Source organism: Elaeis guineensis, chromosome 12 (assembly GCF_000442705.2).
Source record: "Elaeis guineensis isolate ETL-2024a chromosome 12, EG11, whole genome shotgun sequence".
Taxonomy (NCBI): Eukaryota; Viridiplantae; Streptophyta; class Magnoliopsida; order Arecales; family Arecaceae; genus Elaeis; species Elaeis guineensis.
The window spans coordinates 744,961-764,010 of NC_026004.2; positions in this window are offsets into that span (position 1 = coordinate 744,961).

The following is a 19,050-nucleotide window of genomic DNA, read 5'->3' on the forward strand; positions in this document are numbered from 1 at the left end:
AAGGCTTCTTCCGCTCGGGTGTACCCTTCGGCCCGAGCCAACAAGTCAGCAAAATTCTTGGGGTACTTCTTTTCCAGGGAGAATAAAAGGTCGTTCTTCTGAAGCCCACCTTTCAGGGCGGCTATCGCTACCGATTGGTCTAAGTTCCGAACCTCCAGCGCGGCGACATTGAAGCGGTTGATGTAGGCCCGAATGGACTCCCCCTCCCTCTGCTTGATGTTGATGAGGGACTCCGAACCCTTCCGGAAGCGCCGGCTGCTGACAAAATGAGCCACAAACTGGTGGCTCATCTGATCAAAGGAAAAGATGGTACCCGACTTCAGTGTTGAGTACCAGTTTCTCGCCGCTCCCTTCAAGGTGGATGGGAAGGCCCGGCATAGAATGGCGTCGGACGCGCCATGAAGCAGCATCATTGTCCGGAAGGCCTCTAGGTGGTCAACTGGGTCCGAAGTCCCGTCGTAGCTTTCAAATTGGGGGAGCTTGAAGTTCGGCGGGATCGATTCCTGCATGATCATTTGAGAAAAGGGAGGGTCAGTACAAATATCCTCACCATAAGCGGGGGGAGCGTGGTGGAGCTCTTCGATCCGTCGGTTCATCTCCTGGAGCCTCCGATCCAGAAAATCCTCTCGACTACGGGTCTCAAGGGTCTTCTGGCAGAATGGAGGTAGAAATCTTCCAGAGGTGGAATCGTGATCTGACGGGGGCTCTCCACCCTCGGATTTGTCTTTCCGGGAAAGATGGGGCGGCTGGCCCAAGTGGCCCGTCCTACCATCGGATTCTGGTGTTCTGGTGATGCTCTCTCCAGTCGTGCTGATGCCTGCGGCTGCTGCTGCTGTTGTATGGCCTGCACAGCTTCAGTGATGCCTCTGACCTACTGCACCAATAGGTCAAATTGCTCCGCGCCAACCACCGTTGCCGGAGGAGAAGGAGGCTGGGAAACTGGGGGTGAGGTCGGAGCCTGAGATCTGGCCGCGGAGGCTGTGGATCGTCGTGTGGATGCTTTGCGGGGAGGCATCGGGCGAAGACCTAGAGGGGGAAGGAGGAGGGGATGCCGGAAAAGATGACCGGAGACGGTCCCGTTGAGCGCTCCTTTAAGAACAAGGGTACCGCGAAGACACAGGGTCCTTCCTCTAGCGCCAATCCTGTTGGTGCAAAAATCCGTCTGCATCGGAGAAGCTGGAGTCGAGGGAGTCGCGGTCGCCGCCGGGACCTGCAAAAGAAGTCTAAACCGGAGGTGGGGTTGCTCTGGCAAGACCCTCCGACGCTCAAGTCAGTTCTCTGCCTCAACAAGAATGGAGTGCTCGAATGAAAATTTTAGCAGAGTTTTGGGATAGAAAATTAGAGCTTAGAGAATAACGTATCTGGGGTCCCCCTTTATAGGCAGGGGGCAACAGACTGATAGCGATGTTTATAACCGTCTGGCAGTGGGCTACCCAGGGTCAGGAGGAGTTTGTGGCACAGAGTAGTAGAGTGAAATCGTGGGCATCACCGGGACACGCCACGTGGAGTCTGTTGCGGGGAGTGGAGCGACGTCCGTTGTCGCGACTTGCCAGAGGGCGGAGGAACCGTGCGGTATCCGTCGCAGGGAGTGGAGCAGGATCGTGGCCATTATTGTGGTCTGCCAGGGAGTGATGGAGCCGTGCGAAATCCGTCGCAGGAAGTGGAGCAGAGTCGTGGCCGTTACTGCGGCCTGCCAGGGAGTGATGGAGCCGTGCGCAATCTGTTGCAGGAAGTGGAGCAGAGTCGTGACCGTTACTGCGGCCTGCTAGGGGGTCCAGGCCTGTCGGCCGAAGTTCGGTCGGAGTCCGGTGTCCATAGAAGCCCGGATGGGGATCATTTGTCGAGGAGTCTCGGCCAAGGCCTGTCTACAACGGACATCCGAACGAAATTCGTCCATAATGGAAGCTTGGGTGAAGGCTTACGGTGGGAATCCGGCACGGGCCACTCGTGGTAGAAACTGAAGTAGATCGTTTGCAGCGAAAACTCAGAGTGGGTCGCTTGCGGTAGGAGCTCGGAGTCTGGCTCCCGTAGGAGTCTGGACGAAGTCTTCCTGCACTCGAAGTCGGGGACGAGATCCGGCTCCCGTAGGAGTCCGGGCGAAGTCTACCTGGAATTGAAGCTGGGGGCAGAGTCCGGCTCCCGTAGGAGTCCGGGCGGAGTCTACCTGTAATTGAAGTCGAGGCGAAGTCCGGCTTCCGTAGGAGTTTCGGACGAAGTCTACCTGTAAGTGAAGTCGGGGCGAAGTCCGGCTCCCGTAGGAGTCCGGGCGGAGTCTCCCTGCAGCCGGAGTCGGGGACGAGATCCGGCTCCCGTAGGAGTCCGGGCGAAGTCTACCTGGAATTGAAGCTGGGGGTGGAGTCCGGCTCCCGTAGGAGTCCGGGCGGAGTCTACCTGTAATTGAAGTCGAGGTGAAGTCCGGCTCCCGTAGGAGTCCAGACGAAGTCTACCTGTAAGTGAAGTCGGGGCGAAGTCCGGCTCTCGTAGGAGTCCGGGCGGAGTCTCCCTGCAGCCGGAGTCAGGGACGAAATCCGGTTCCCGTAGGAGTCCGGGCGAAGTCTACTTGCAATTGAAGTTGGGGGCGAAGTCCGGCTCCCGTAGGAGTCCGGACGAAGTCTACCTGTAATTGAAGTTGGAGGCGAAGTCCGGCTCCCGTAGGAGTCCGGGCGGAGTCTACCTGTAGGTGAAGTCAGGGCGAAGTCCGGCTCCCTTAGGAGTCCGGGCGGAGTCTCCCTGCAGCCGAAGTCGGGGACGAGATCCGGCTCCCGTAGGAGTCCGGGTGAAGTCTACCTGCAATTGAAGTTGGGGGCGAAGTCCGGCTCCCATAGGAGTCCGGGCGAAGTCTACCTGCAATTGAAGTTGGGGGCGAAGTCCGGCTCCCGTAGGAGTCCGGGCAGAGTCTACCTGTAGGTGAAGTCGGGGCGAAGTCTGGCTCCCGTAAGAGTCCGGGCGGAGTCTCCCTATAGCCGGAGTCGGGGATGAGATCCGGCTCCCGTAGGAGTCCGGACGTCGCGAAGAATCCAGTCGACGCTGGCGGGGGCTTGTCCGCCGGCAAAATTTGGGAGCGTTGCGGAGGCTCGGCCGTCAGAAAGGCTCGGAGAGATGTCGTCGGAGGTCAAAAGTCGGTAGGATCTCTGAAGGGTTACTCCTATCACGAACTTTGACTGGGGGATATTTTATACCCAACACGAGGGAAAGAAATCTCATGAATTATTAGCCCATTTAGTTGTTAGCGTGCCGGTGGAGATGCTTTAGCAAATGCTACTTCACAGCTTTTTGCATGTGTTGAATTACCCCCGGCCGTCAAGCCTGATAGACCCGTGGTCTAAGAAAGGAATCCAAGTCAGAGTCCTTGTAGTTCTTTTCACGAATTAGTTCCCTTCTCAATTTTTCGAAATCCTTGCCACTATAGTAGCGAGCAAATTATAAGGCACATCATACGCCTTTTCCATGTCCCGTGGGAGGAGGACAAATTTCTCATCGAAAAGACCTAACCTTCTCGTTTAAAAACTGTTTTATGGGACGCGAGGATGGATTCGTATTGTTGGAGATTTACTGCCCATCAGTACGGATTCATCTCTTTCACCCAATCATAAAGTATTGTCCGCTTTGAAACAGCGCGTGCCCGCTACAGGAAAGCACGATGCTGCCCCTCACGATTTTGCCCCGCAAAAGACGCCTCACGTGGGGGAGGAGAAACTCGTACTAATAAGCAGTAGGATCTCTTGCTTGTTTCCGGTATGGAACTTTCGAGCTCGAAGCCCCCGATGCCCATCCCACAACAGCCCCCCCAGCAAGAGAGCGTACTGCTGCAGGTAGGGGACGGGTTCCCACAGACGGCGTCAATATTGGAGATCTACCGTCCACCAATATGGATCCATCTCCTCCACCCAATCATGAAGTATTGTCCGCTTTGAAACAGCGCGTGCCCGCTATAGGGAACCATGATGCTGCTCCTCATGGTTTTGTCCTGCAAAAGACGCCTCACGTGGGGGAGGGGGAACTCGTACTAATAAGCAGTAGGATCTCTTGCTTGTTTTTGGTATGGTACTTTCGGGCTCGAAGTCCCCGATGCCCATCCCACAACACGTATGCATACCCAAGCTGAGATCGGTCGAGGGTTAATGCATTGCGCATCTGGTGTTGTTGCAGGAGGAACGTGAAGAGGGTCGGATAATCCATCATTGTTTGATGCCCACCCTTCACAACAAAGCAAATAGATGTGGGGTTTGGGTTCCTAGCTTTTTCCTTCCTTCTGTTTTTCTCATCCTCCCTTTTCACTGTTATTCTAACCAGCAACCAGGGAAAAAATTAAAAATTGAATACAAGGGTCATTACCTGACCTAAACCATAGCTGAGCTCCGCTTGTGCCGTCCCTATAATATAAGATATGATAGCAGGCTGTACTAATAGGAAGAGTAAGGATACTCTGGGCTGTGCGCCGCAAATTGCTGTATACCACTAAATTATCACCATCAGGAGATGAATAGCCGTCAAAAAAATATAATTTTATGTATCATATATGGTATGCCGTTATTGATAATCGTCCACATTTTGGTAATGGCCATCAAATAGTATATAACACTCTATAATACAAACTGCTTGAAAAATTTATAAGTCTCATGTAGTATATTAGAACACGAAAAATATTATTCAACAACAGATCCCCAAAGTATAGTAATAATCATCATCAATCAATCATATCTTGAAATCGTTGAGCGACCATTAAATTAACGATCGCTATACTAGTATCTTATGGAAGAAGAAATCAAGATAAATCTTTCTCTTCGCCTGCATCTTATGGCTATCTCCTCAATGAGATAGTTCCGCCTTAGGAACACATAAATCTTGATGTCCCAAGATTTCTTTACAAACGGATATATATAAGAATAGAGTGGAGACTTAGCTCAGTTAGTAATGCTAATGGATCTATCCATCACAAAGTCTAATAATCGAGTCAGAGCGATACCGATATCTGCTACATCACATGACTAAGATGTAAGAATTCAAAATTATATGATCGCAGATAATCATGAATTGCTTAACTTAGTCTATATTTTTATAATAAATTAGAATAAAAAGTTGATTTTTATTCAATAGAAGTCTATCTTATGAGAATTTTTAAGACAAACTACACGTCATAAATAATCTTGGGTACAATAGGAATATCCCTACCAAGTGTAGAAGTGGCTTGCTGCGATGAAGAAAGTATGCTTTGATCTTCTGCAGGAGGCTATATATATGGGATGTTGGAATTAACTTCACTGCAAATTAGCGTCAGCAAATGTGTGGCGGTACGTGTCGGGCATCCATGGCTTTCTACTGCAGTGCTTAGTCCAGTAATGGTCCAACGTATGAATCACCCCTCCAGGCTCATAATATGCCCGCGCCCTTGCGTGCGTTGTATATACCTATCAATCAGATTTTCCTTAGCAGCTAGCATGCAGTATCGTTGTTTGTATTTTTTTTTCATCATAATCTGCATCACGGAATAGTAAATAGGTCACGTATTGTGGAGTGCAAGCCCAAATGACACGGAGCAGTGCAAAAGACATGGGCCTAATCTGGGTTGGACTTTCCGAAAGATGCTAGATGCACACAAGCACCGTGCCTGGAGCATGCAGCAACATGTTCCGCATGGCTGGCTTGCTTGGAAACTTTATACGGGTTCCAAGGGAGACGGTTGTGGCATGTAGACTCTTTTCAGCGCACGTCCTTTTTGTTCTACTTGTATGTATTGTCTCTTTAAAAGATTGAAAAATTGCGCGCAGGACCAAATAACATATTCGGTATTAGCTGGGGCTAGGTTTCGCGGTGGGGGAGCCACCACAATTGAAGAGTTAGGATGTGATTTGGTGACAACAGGAGGCGTCATTCTCTCTTAATTTGTTCATCAGCTCAAGTTGATTACGAACTTGCAAGCCTTTTTATTTTCCCTTTGTCGCTAATGTGGGACATGAAGGATTTCTTGTGATACAAGAAGCTGCACTTCAGTCCAGATGACCTCCGCAGTAGGCATGCGTGGAAACGCAAAGACATCGACCTCCCACGATGTCCCAATGAATAATGAAGAATAATTGATATTTCAATTGAAAAAAAAAAAAAACTGAAAATTCTCCACAAGGTACAAATAGGTATGAGATAATCGTGGAGAGGGTTTCTTTTGATCGTGGGACATAACGAACATTTATCCAATTTGAAAATACATAGGACATAATGGAAAATGAACCCGTGGGCAAATAGACCACCTGGTGCTTCCAACAACCAGGTAGTAATCGGGCAAGAGCTTGAGCCCAAAGCATTCACCATAGATCTCACGGCCCACTGGGCCAGATAAGTCCCCCGACTCCGACAGCGACCACTAAACGAACAGATGGTTGGCCCTGCTGCAACCGATTCTGAAATCTCCTTTCGACCGATTAGAGGAGTCGGGGTCGGAAGGATGAACTGGATGGGCCGGAAGGTCCATCTGTACAGCGTCACCATGGGCCTTTACATGCTCGATTGGTGGGAGCTCTGGCTCTTCAGTATCCTTTCATCTCCTTCTTTCTTTCTGAAATTTCTCGGGCTTCTTCTTTTTCTTTTTCTGCTCCTAATCCTCTTATTGGTTCATTCTTTGGAATTGATGATTTCACGCCTCGTATGATTAAATTATGTTGTATCGTTATGCTTTCGGGGGAAAAGGAAAAAAGAGCTTCTTCTTTTTGGGTGGTTTTCTTGATTCGGGGGTAGAGACGTTGATTCTCGTACCGCTCTGGTTCACCTTGCACAATGGGTCCAGATCAGCCACCGAGTTCTACAACCGGTAATTAATATTCCCTTTCCCCCTCCCTTCCTTCCATCTAGCCAATTTTACGTACTTTGCCTCCATTAATAAGGAATTACGACGACGACAATCTCAAAAGCCCCAATGTGGCCAGCTGCAAATTAATAGGCACCGAATCTGAGGTTGTTAATTCCCTTTTATATATATATATATATTGTTACTATAGTAATTGCAAAAATGTTGATTCCTTTTGCATGTTTAAGGCAAAATTCCTTCCCTATGATAGTTAATTTCTTCAATTACAAAATTTATCTGTTTGGATTCTGGGGCCTGATCTTTGAATATGAAACGAAGTTCTGACCTTTTCTTGACGGACGAAATAAACTTGTCGGTCTTGTAAGGATTACTTTATTATGAGTTTCGGATTATATTAAAGTCACAAATTTTGAGAATCATTAAGTTTATCTTTTTTTATTTTTTTAAATTTTTATTTTTTGAAAAAATTTCATCAAATTCATCTTAGATCTGCATTGGCCTCATTCTCACCTTCTTTCTTCGTAGCTTTCTTTCTCTTATCATATTCTCTCTATCTATAAATTAGAACATCTTATTATCAAAAACATAAAAATAATTATTGCGTCCAATCCATCCGTCGCCCGATCGTCGGGATCGTATACCTGCAAAAAAAATCTTCACTGACCGGAGATGCCTCCGACGGAGACCCTCCAACGATCAAGTCAAAGAGAAAACTAGGCAACAGTAGAACTCAGCAAGAGGGAGAGAGAGCTAGAGAGCTCAAGAGCTTAAAAGCACCTCAGAGAGCTTGAGAAAGCTTGATTAAAACTCACCAAAACTGTTGTCTTACCCCATTTTATAGTAGAATACGGTATGGTCCCGTCATTAATGGTGCAGACAACTGGAGAGTTATCAAATTGTCGGAGACTGTCAAATCATTGTGGGTTGTCAAGTCACTGGGATTAATCCATGTTCTTGGCAGGTCAATGCCCCAGAACGGCCATACTGCATGTCTTTGACAGGACAACTGCCCGTAGCGGTCGTACGGCATTTGGTTGGCCTGACCGACTGTATGTCGGTATTCGACTGTCGGATCATCGGGTAGTGACTCGGAGACACCGTCGGCTGATCTGGTGCCTTGTGGAAGTCGGACGTGGGCTACCACCTTCGACAGTGAGTCGATAATGTGGATTCGGCCGCTCGATCAGTCGAAAACAGTATGGATCTGTTCGGCTGGCATACCTTCGGTCGGATATGGTCGGCAGCCATTGTCGGCAATCATTATCAGAGTCGTCTGTCAGTTCGATCGGTAGAGTCAGGGTACAGGGGTCAGTCGGTATATCTCAATAGTTGCCCTCCCCACTCCTGAGTTGGATGTCGTGTTGGCCCGCGTAAACACGTGGGCGACGGCTTCGGACGAAAGGAGTGGTTTTCCATCACGTCACGCTCCGACTCTGGCGACCATACCAATGGACGATCCGATGTCAGACGTCTCATTGGAAATGTAGCTTATCGACACGATCATTTCGTAGAGTCCGATAGTCGAGTAGCGTCTGACGTATCCGATAGTCGAGTAGCATCCGACGTATCCGGATAGAATAACGACGACAAGTCGAATATCCGTTGTCCAGCCTCTGGTCGGGCGTAGCACATCGACACGATCATTCCGTAGAGTCTGATAGTCGAGTCGTGTCCGACGTATTCGGATAGGATAACGATGATAAGTCGAATATCCGTTGTCCGGCCCTTGATCGAGCGTGCACGTCGGGACGTATAATAAACGGTGACAAGCCGAATATCCTTCGATCGGTCGTGACCAAGTTGGTATGTCACGAGTGCAACTACGGTCGTCTTGATGTTTTGCCCTTCTTAGTCGAAGCTAAGTCGGCAAATTAGCCAGCCGCGTTGGTCGAAGCCCTTTGCCTTCAGAGGTGGAGGTCGTCTTAGATTCGGCGATGGAGCCGTAGATTCGGTGATGGAGCCGTAGATTCGATGATCGAGCCGTAGATTCGGTGTAAATTCGGCGATCGACGATCGAGCTGTAGATTCGGCGATCGACGATCGAGCCGTAGATTCGGTGTAGATTCGGCGATCGATAATCGAGCCGTAGATTTGACGATCGATAATCGAGCCGTAGATTCGACGATCGAGCCGTAAATTCGATGATCGAACCGTCGGTTCGGCGATCGAGATGTAGATTCGACATAGATTCGGCGATCGGCGATCGAGCCATAGATTCGGCGATCGAGCCGCGTTGGTCGAGGTCCTTTGCCTTCAGAGGCCGAGGCCGTCGTAGATATTCCGCCCCTTCGATCTTTGTCGTAGAATTTGATAGTCGAGTAGTGTACGACGTATTCAGATAGGATAATGATGACAAGTCGAATATCTGTTGTCCGGCCCTTGGTCGAGCGTGCACGTCAGGACATATGATAAACGGTGGCAAGCCGAATATCCTTCGATTGATCGTGACCAAGTCGATATGTCGCAAGTCAAATTGTAGTCGTCTTGGCGTTTTGCCCTTCTTAGTCGAAGCTAAGTCGGCAAGTTAGCCAGCCGCATTGGTCGAAGCCCTTTGCCTTCAGAGGTGGAGGCCGTCGGTTTGGCGATCGACGATCGAGACGTAGATTCGACGTAGATTCGACGATCAAGCCGTAGATTCGACGATCGAGCCACGTTGGTCGAGGCCTTTTGCCTTCAAAGGCCGAGGCCATCGTAGATATTCTGCTCATTCGATCTCCATCAGGATCTGCGCACGAGGAGCAGAGAGAGGAGTGCCGGAGTCATACCTGCGATGCGTCGGTCTCGAACTCCATCGTCGGGGCGAGATCCGTCTATCGATGGGGCCTGTTGGGTTCAGCAGAAGCCCGATTTTTCTTCCGTTTCTCCTTCTGGCCTGTGCCCTCGGTCAGACGCCGGTCGGAAGCTGCTTCGTCTGTGCGCATGTATTTATACGCGCGCTCCAGCAATTCGGCATACGTCCGGGAGAGGGTCTTGTCCAACAAATATGTGAATTGGGACCCCCTTAGCTCCCTCTTCATGGCCGAGATAGCCATATCTTCGTTGAGATTCTGAACCTCAAGTGTGGCCGCGTTGAATCGGGCCACAAAATATCGGAGTGTCTCATTTTCTCCCTGCTCGAGGGAGGAAAGACTGTCCGAGATTCGTGGCGGTTTTCGACTGGTGCTGAAACGGGCCACGAAAGAATGCTCGAGCTGTCCGAAGGAGTGGATACATCCTGAGCGGAGGTCGGAGTACTAGGCTCTGGCAGCTTTACGAAGCGTGGCGGGGAAGCCGATGCAGAGGAGGGCATCGGTTGCCCCTTGAATTGTCATGAGAGCCTTGTAGCTCTCCAGATGGTCAACTGGGTCGGTGGAGCCGTCGTATGGCTCCACATGAGGCATCTTGAACCAACTAGGGATCGGTTCGTCGATGATAAATTGGGAGAGAGGTTGGATGGTTCGGAAGTTGACGTCGTTCGAAGACTTCTGACTATCCGCCTGGAGCTGGGCAAGCCGACGGTCGATTTCTTCGAACCTGCGTTCGTAGTCGTCCAACCATCGGTGTTGAGAAACCCCAGGGGTCGAACCTTCCGACGAATTTGAAAGTGAGGCGGACGGTGTCCGCGGCCGCTTTTTCTTCCTCGCTCGCTCCAGCTGGAAAGGAGAGGGATGTCGAGATCGGTGGGTGTCGTACCGTGGCCACCTCTCCCTTTCTCGGTGGGAGTGCTGAGACGGCTGCCCTTGAGGAAGAGACGGAAGTTGACGTGGATGTCGGCGGCTGCTTCTGGACGGCATAGGGTGCGCCGTCGGTTGTTCCGCCGGTGGTTGTGGCAACTGAGCTGGTTTCGCCGGCAGTCAGCTAAGATAAACATATCTTCTAATCATGAAATCGTGATATGCAATCAATCCTAATCAACTTGTTTGGGGTAAATGATACCGAGTTGAGCTGTCAAATAAGAATGACAATAATTGACTCCTACTCCAGCTATATCATTAGAAGGAGTTCCATTTTCACTTGAGAAAGAAGCGCAAATCTTCCTGTTCTCTAAAATTCGATCCTAACTCACCTCCCAATATTTAAAACTTATCCTACCAAATTTATTAAAAAAATATTTTTCTAAAAAAAAATACCTCTCTATTTAATTAATTTTGCAAAAATTAACTTATTTGGATTCCAATTTCAGTCATAAGCTAAAGATGTCGTAAAATTGATTCCAGTCGTGAATAACCAAGTGCATTCTAATTATGCTATGAACCAAACAAGCAAGAGTATGCACAGGACTGATAGGCGATGAGTGGTGAGATTGGCACATCAATGGAAAGCCCCGGCTTAGGCCACATTTTAGTCTAACTTGCACACGCGGCCACCTTAGCTAGCTATCTACTAGGTCCGAGGAGGCAACGCATGCGGTCTAATGCAAGGTTGGATCCGCAGGGGCCACCACCCGGACCCGGACCCGGACGGCTGCATAGATAAGTGAGGGTTGGCAGGTGAAAGAAACGTGTTGCGGTTCTGCCACGAGCCATCTTGGAGCCCACACCCCACCAAGAAGAAGAAAAGAAAAGAAAAGAAAAGGAAAATCGTTTTGGAGGTTAATTCATTCCATCAGAAGTGATCGAGCCCGGACCCGTGAAAAGCAAGAAAATTCCCTTTCACCATCGTGGCTGCAAGAAATTGAATGCCATTTCATTAGAAAATTTCTAATGGGAGTGCAAGTTCCCGCACGAAAATCAAAAAACAATGTAGAAAGCAATGTTCCGGAGCACCAATTGCAGGTCAGAATATTCTTCGCGTACCATCCTCCACGTGAAACTGAAACTTGACTTGCAATGCTCCGTGCTCTCTCTAGTATGTAAAGCTGTTCGCACCATTGTGTGTGGCTGCCCGTGTTGACCCCATCCAGGAAAGCAAAGTTATTAATTTGTCGCGGGGCGAGCTTGAGGCGCAGCATCGTATCTGCCCAAGATTTTTTTGGCTTCTTGTTATATAATTAGTTTTCCTTCTAGCTTTTTATCCGCCCACCCCCACCCCCACCCCCACCCCCACCGCAAACAAAAAATTAAAAAAAAAAAAAAAAGGGTTTCCCTTCTAACTTTTGGTTTATTAATTCACCACTATTGGTTATAATTATTAGTTCACCGTATTGGATGCCATGTCAGTGTTGATGATATCTGCCGATACAGGACGATAGGTCCCATAACTTATCATAAATGCAGAGTTGGCACGTTCGGCATCGCATGCGTACCGAAGATTTATTATTATTATTATTATTATTATTATTATTATTATTATTATTATTATTAAAAATAATTCTATCATAAATTTATTTTCAAAAATACCGTCTGTTCATAAAATCGCCGTTTAAAGTGATGATTTCACATCCATCTAAATCTGCTTCAAATCTAGCTAATCGAATGAGATGGATAGAATTGGAATCGTCATTTGGATCCATGATTCCAATAAAATCATCACTTGAGCCTGTAATTTCATTGGGCTCACAAGCCCAACCCACAATTTTCCTTCTCTTCGCACCGGATGCACAAGGGGTGATGCGGGTGACCAGGGGGCTGCACGGGCAATCGATGGATGAGCGATGTAGGTGGCTGGAGGCAGCACGAGGCGTCGCGAAGGGTGGGGTGCGAGGGATCGATGGGGTGGGTGAGGGCGACGATAAAGGCGACAACAGAGGGTGCAAGATATGGAGGGTGGTGCAGAGGATGGCGCAGACACCCAAGAGGTCGAGGGGTGATGCCGGAGATGCGATGGATGGGGTGCCACGGGGGGTAGGTTGCGCGGAGCATCCAGGGGTTAAGAGGGTGGCATGTAGGGGAAAGAGAAGCAAGAAAAAAAAATACAAATAAAGATAATAATAATAATAAATAATAAATATGTTAAAAATAATAAAATAATAATAAATTATAAAAAATATTTAAAAATAAAAATTTTATAATAAAAAATAGATTTTTAAAATAATGATAAAATATTATTTTTATAAAAATTTTTAAAAAATAATTATAAAATATTAATATTAAAAAATAATTTTGAAAAATATGTGGAAGGAAGGAAGAAGGAAGATTTTTAAAAAATAATAAAATTTTATTTTAAAATTGTATGGCCAAAAGAGCAAGGGAGGAGAAAGAAAAATATTGAAAAAAATAAATAATAAATAATTTTTAAAAATAATTTTAAAAAATATATGGATTGGTGCAAAGGAACGGTGGCTAGGCAGAGGAGCCGCAGGTGGTGTCGAAAGGGGTGTGGGTGTTCGGCACGGAGGGGAGGAGAAGGAAGAAATGAATATTTTTTTTTTTAAAATAATAATAAAATATTAATTTTAAAAATAATTTTAAAAAATATGTGAAAAAAAATATTTTTAAAAAATAATAAAATTTTATTTTTGAAAAAAAAGTCGCGAGGCCCTCCGCTCATTCTTGCTGCATGGCCTTCCTCCTCAGTAGAAGCATCGATTTTGAAAATAATTTTTAAAAAATTAAAATAATAATAAAATTATTAAAAAAATTTAAAATAGAAGATTTTAGGTAATAAAAAATATATTTTAAAAATAATGATAAAATATTATTTTAAAAAATTATAAAATATTAATTTTAAAAAATAATTTTAAAAAATACGTGGAAGGAAGGAAGAAGGAAGATTTTTTAAAAATAATAAAATTTTATTAGAGATGGATAATGGGTTGGGCCGTGCATGACACGGCCCGACCCGGTATGAGATAGGCCGTGCCGAGCACGGCCCATTAGCTATAGTGATGGGCCATATCGGCATGGCCCATAAGAGGGGGGTCGGGCTCGATATGAGACAGGCTGTACCAGGCACGGCTCGTTAGCTACAATGACGGGCCATGCTCAGTACGGCCCATAAGAGAAGGGTCGGGCTAGGCTAGAATTTTCTGGCCCATGACCCAGACCCGGCACAGCCCATAAGGGTCTGGGCCAGGCATGGTATGGCCTGCGTGCCAGTCCGGCCCCCTTGAAATGGGCACAACCCGTTTAGGATTTTTCAAAATTTATAAAAAAGATATGCATGAATAAATTAAAAAAGGTTAGGAACTAGGGATTTAAATATAAAGCCATCTTGTTATGTGAGTTTTACGTAGATCGCTACCAGTTTATTAATAAATATCAAAATGATACATGGAAGGAGGGGGGCTAGGCCTGACCTATAGAGTACAATAAGGAGGGAGAAAAAAGAAAAAGAATTATAGAGATGACTCACCTCAACGATTAAAAAACTTAATATAATTAATTAAAAAAATAAATAAAATCATACCAGTTTGTCTCTGCTCTCACTGAACTCCTTCAAGACCCTCTCTCTGCTCTTCTATGCCAGCTTGATAAAAATTTTACTAATTATCGGTCTCGTTTACGTCTCCTCACATGGCTTGTTCCTCCATTATTGACACAACTATAAAATTTATCACATTTTTTATATTTTACTTTCCAGACTCTATCAATAAAAACTCTTTCAAAATCTTCCCAAACTGCACTAGTTCTCTTATAGGAAGAGGTTTGACCTTGACTAGTTTCAGAGGGAGTAGGAGCAACGGGATTAGTTTCCTCTCCTTCAGAAATAGAGGGAATGCCAAAATGGCTCTCATCATAAGATGACATTTCTAAATTTATGAATAAAAAAAAAACCAAATATTGAGGAATTGAGTAAAGGCAGCACTGAGATTCGTGAGCTTCCTTTTGTACTCCTCGATAAGGACCTCCTCTTGTGCTCCTCAACAAGGACCTTTTGTGTAGCACTTGAAGACTTGCTAAATACAAACTACAAATTAAATTGCTAGAATATTTGTAATATTGCTCAAAAAGAAAAATAGTAGTAGTAGGGAAGGAGAGAAGAGTAGATTTGGTGCGGAAAGAATGAGAGAGAAGGAGGCTATTTATAGGAATCTATAATTTTTTTCTCAAAATACCCCTCAAAATAGTCATTTTATGCTGTTGAGAAGGGTAAAAAAGTAAAAAATTTTGAAAATAGCTGTTTTTAGCCATTATGGGCCGAAACTAGTCGTGCTAGGCCCGGCCAGTAACGGTCTCAAATAGGCTGTGTCAGGCATAACCCATAACAGACCGAAACGGGCAGTGCCGAGCTAGAGCTTGAGGCTAGAGCTTAAAAAAAAAGGCCCGCGGGCCAACGGACCGTTTCAAGCATGGCCCGCCACCCATCGGGCCTAGGCTCGTGCCGAGCTAGAGCTTGAGGCTAATCGTGCCATGTCTGACATGACCCGTTTAGTAACAGGCCATGCCTGGCACGACCAGTTTAGCCTTAGGTCCAGTGGGCCTGGGTCGAACTGTGCTAAGTACAGCTCAGTGTCCTTCACTAAATTTTATTTTTAAAATTGCCTAACCAAAAGAGTGCAGGAGGAGAAGAAAAATTTTTTTTAAATATTATTTTAAAAATAAATATTATTTTTAATATAAAATATTATATTTAATATAAAATATTATATTTAATAATAATTTTAAAATTTTTATTTTAATTATTTTAAAATATATTTTAACAATTATTTTAAAAATATTTTTTAAAATGTATTTTTTAAAATTATTTTTTAAAATTAATAATTTATTTTTATTTTAAAAATATATTTTGAAATAAAAGAGAAGGAAGAAAAAATAGATTTTTAAAATAATAATAAAATATTTCTTTTAAAAAATATTTTTTAAAAAAATGCTTAAAAATATAAAAAATAAGAAAATAAATAAATAAATAAAATAAAATATTTAAAAATATTTAAAAATAAACTATTTTTAATGAAAAATTAGGTTTTAAAATAATAATAAAATATTTTTTAAAAAAATAATTTTAAAAAATATGCTGTTTTCAAATTATTTTCTAAAATTAATATTTTATTATTAATATTTTTTATTTTTATTTTTTTTTGAATTTCCTCCTCCTCCGAGCCCCTAAACCCCCCCACCCGCCCCCAACCCCACGTCGGCCGCTGCTCCGCGCACCACCCCGACCCTCAGCATGCCGGCGGTCCCTCCCCACCCCGCACAACCACGTGTCCTCCGTCCGCGCCACACCCCTCCCCCCCCCCCCGCCGGTGGGTTCTCCGCATCCACTGCCCCTCCGGCAGACCGTCACCACCCGCGGTTTATATTGGATTCTTGGATGGGAAGCGGGAAAAAACGCGGTTTATATCTACCCCATCACTGGGAGTTAAGTAAAAGGAGGAGCCATTATTCCATTTATGAACTACAATAACAATATAAAGATGACAAATTAAAGAAGAGACACCATATCCACTTTCCATGTAGCCGGGCTCCTTGGAAGGCTCACATTGTTCCGGAGTATATCTGATCATACGACGGATTTGGATCCAGATAATATCAAATTTTACATAGACCTCATCTAAAGACCAATTAAAAATGAATAGAGTTTAATCCCGACGTCCGGGACCATGATCGGCTCTATTCCAGAGGAACTGCGTGGTTGGCGGAGGGCAAGCACGAAATCCACCCCGAAAAGTAAACGTTCGGTTCTACCACCCTCGGTGATTTTCCCAACATCTTCGTCTCTGGTTTGGTTTGGTGGAAGTAGTGTATCGCCCCCGGAGTCCGGACCTCCTTGGCAGGCGGTGTTAGGTTGGTTTGACATGTTGATGTTAACGCTGACTTGCACAAAATGTAAGAGGGAGGGGGGATAAAAATATACATATATTTTGAAGTCAGTCCCAATAAGCTAGCTGGTAAAACCCTCGGATTAGACCAGATTTCGGGTCAAGCTACACCGGGAAATTAATACGCAATCGTCACCCTCGCAGGCTATGATGATTTACACATCGCTGGCTCTCATACAGGGCCAACCTAAACTTGATAGAAGCTTCATTACAAAGTAAGAAATTCTATGGTTCAAAGCAAGTGTAAGTAGTTATTACGTTCACAAAAGCGTGCCCTCCACTAAGTTTTAAGAGATTTGAATCCGATGACCACCTAACTGGCTAAAAATTTCATATCATAAGGCTATAAAGAAAGCTTCGGTTATACCAGAAACTCATGAATTATTTATACGATATTTTAAACTGGGTGAAATGTGATTTGGGTAACATCTCTAATTAAGTATGTGTGCAGCTGTTGTTTCTCTTCCAGTTTCTTTAATGAAAGCTGGTGAACGGCCTTGACCTCTCTCCATTTGCATATATATATATATATATATATATATATATATATATATATATATATATCAATTCAGATTTTGACCGAGGAATTGTGCTTGACGAGCCATATCTTGGTAGAAAATTGCTCGGTGCTGTTTCTTAACTGAGTTGGTGGCCATGCTGACTAGCGTTGGCTCAAAAGAAAGTTGGTAAGTTTTCTTCTAACCAATCCCAACCTTCACGCTTTTGGTCGTCTATTATAAGGGTGGTAGTGCTCTGACGCCCACTCAATTCCTCACCGGTTCCAGACTGGTCTGTTTCTCGGTTGGTGGTGGCTTTATTTTGGGGCAAAATGTACTCTGTTACCCGTCCCCATGGAAAATTAATAACCAAGTGGAGCGCCTCTTTACCAAAAAAAAAATCACAAAAAAAAAAAAAAACAACTGAAGCACCTTAGCGTTTTTCTTGTCATTATTTATGTCATAATTATTGATGATGTTGAAATGGAGATAAGGATTCGAGTGATACAACCGAAGACTGCCGCTCTTAAATACCCAGCTTCTTTTTATTTGTTTCTTTTTCTATTGTTTTTCTAAAAAAATGACATTAATTACACTGGAGGACCAAAAATAGTATTTTTCATCGAGTACAGCGTGGATCCCACGTTCATTTTTGTTTTGCCTCTTTTTTTTTTTTTTTTTTTTTTTGCTGGAGGTTGGTGCTGGGATGATATCGTGGCATGATTTCACTTATTTGAGTGGATGAGGAGCTTTTTAAAAGGAATTGGCTTGTTTTTTTTTTGATCTTCAAGATGTTTTGTAATTATTTTTTTTAAATTTTTATAATTTTTATTTTATATATATATATATATATTATTTTTTTAATAAAGAACAGGTGGTTGCTTTCTTAACCTTCTTCGACCATCAAAAAATTAAAAAAGATATTGTGGCATGGTTTGTGGGCAATCGGCCCAGCGCCCATCAGATAACAGATTTTTTTTTTTTCAAGAGAAAATACCACTTGACGATAGAATTGAGATGCTGGTGGATTAATTGACTTGCCTTGAACAGGCCTAACATGGGCCGATAATCAACAAAAAAATAAGAAACATATTGTATTATGTGACTAAGTAACGCATTAAAAGTGTAACATGTACATAAACTGTTACAGCAAGCAAACAAATATAGAACACACATGCACAGATTCGTACAATCACATAGGATAGAGAAGAGAAAAAAATGGACACAAAATTTACATAGTTTGACTGTAAAACCTACGTCTACGGATAAGATATGAGAGAAAAAAATTCACTATAATGAAAAGAGAGATACAATCATTAAGAACTCTCCAAAATCTAATCGTAATCTGATTTTTTGAATTTTTCATCAAAAACTATCGAAATTATCATAAAATATAATATTTATACGGGCCTATCGGCTCATGCCCTCTATTATCACCATAGATCTTCCAAAAAATTTCATTCAGATCGCAATACGGACTTTTCAAATCAGATCATAATTTGAGTTTACAAAAAATATTCAAAATTCAAGCCACATTAACACAAACATATTTCACACTTCTTTTTGGTTTGCAAATTTTTATAAATTTAAATTTTAAAATACAAAAAGTTTGAACCATGAGCCTGCTGGATAAGGTGTGTTCACAGTCTAAAAGAACCGCTTCCTTGCTGAGGAACTCTGTTTCCTCACAATCAAAAGAAGATATCCTCAAGAATTCATTCTATGTGCCTCCTTTTTGTGCTTTGTGTTACCATCTCAAGAAGCTTGAAATTTTTTGTTAGAACCCGTTTGATTCGTAAAAGTGGAGGGAAGGAAGCAACATCAATGAAAAAAAAAATTATTTGATTAAATTTAAAAAAAAAGAGATTAGAAAAAATATTTTCATCATAGTATAATTTTTATATTTTATTAAAAAATAAAATTCAAATAAAATATAGATTAGAATTAAATTTTTTTTGCCAAAAATATCATTTAAATCATCAAAAGACCTATGGCTAAAATAAACATTATCTTTACCGCACCGTCTTGGATGCTTCTCCACCGTAATCTACTATCAAAAAAGTAAATATAATAAACATTTTATATAAATTTTAAAAAAAATAAATATTCAATGTTAGTTTGGAATAAACTTT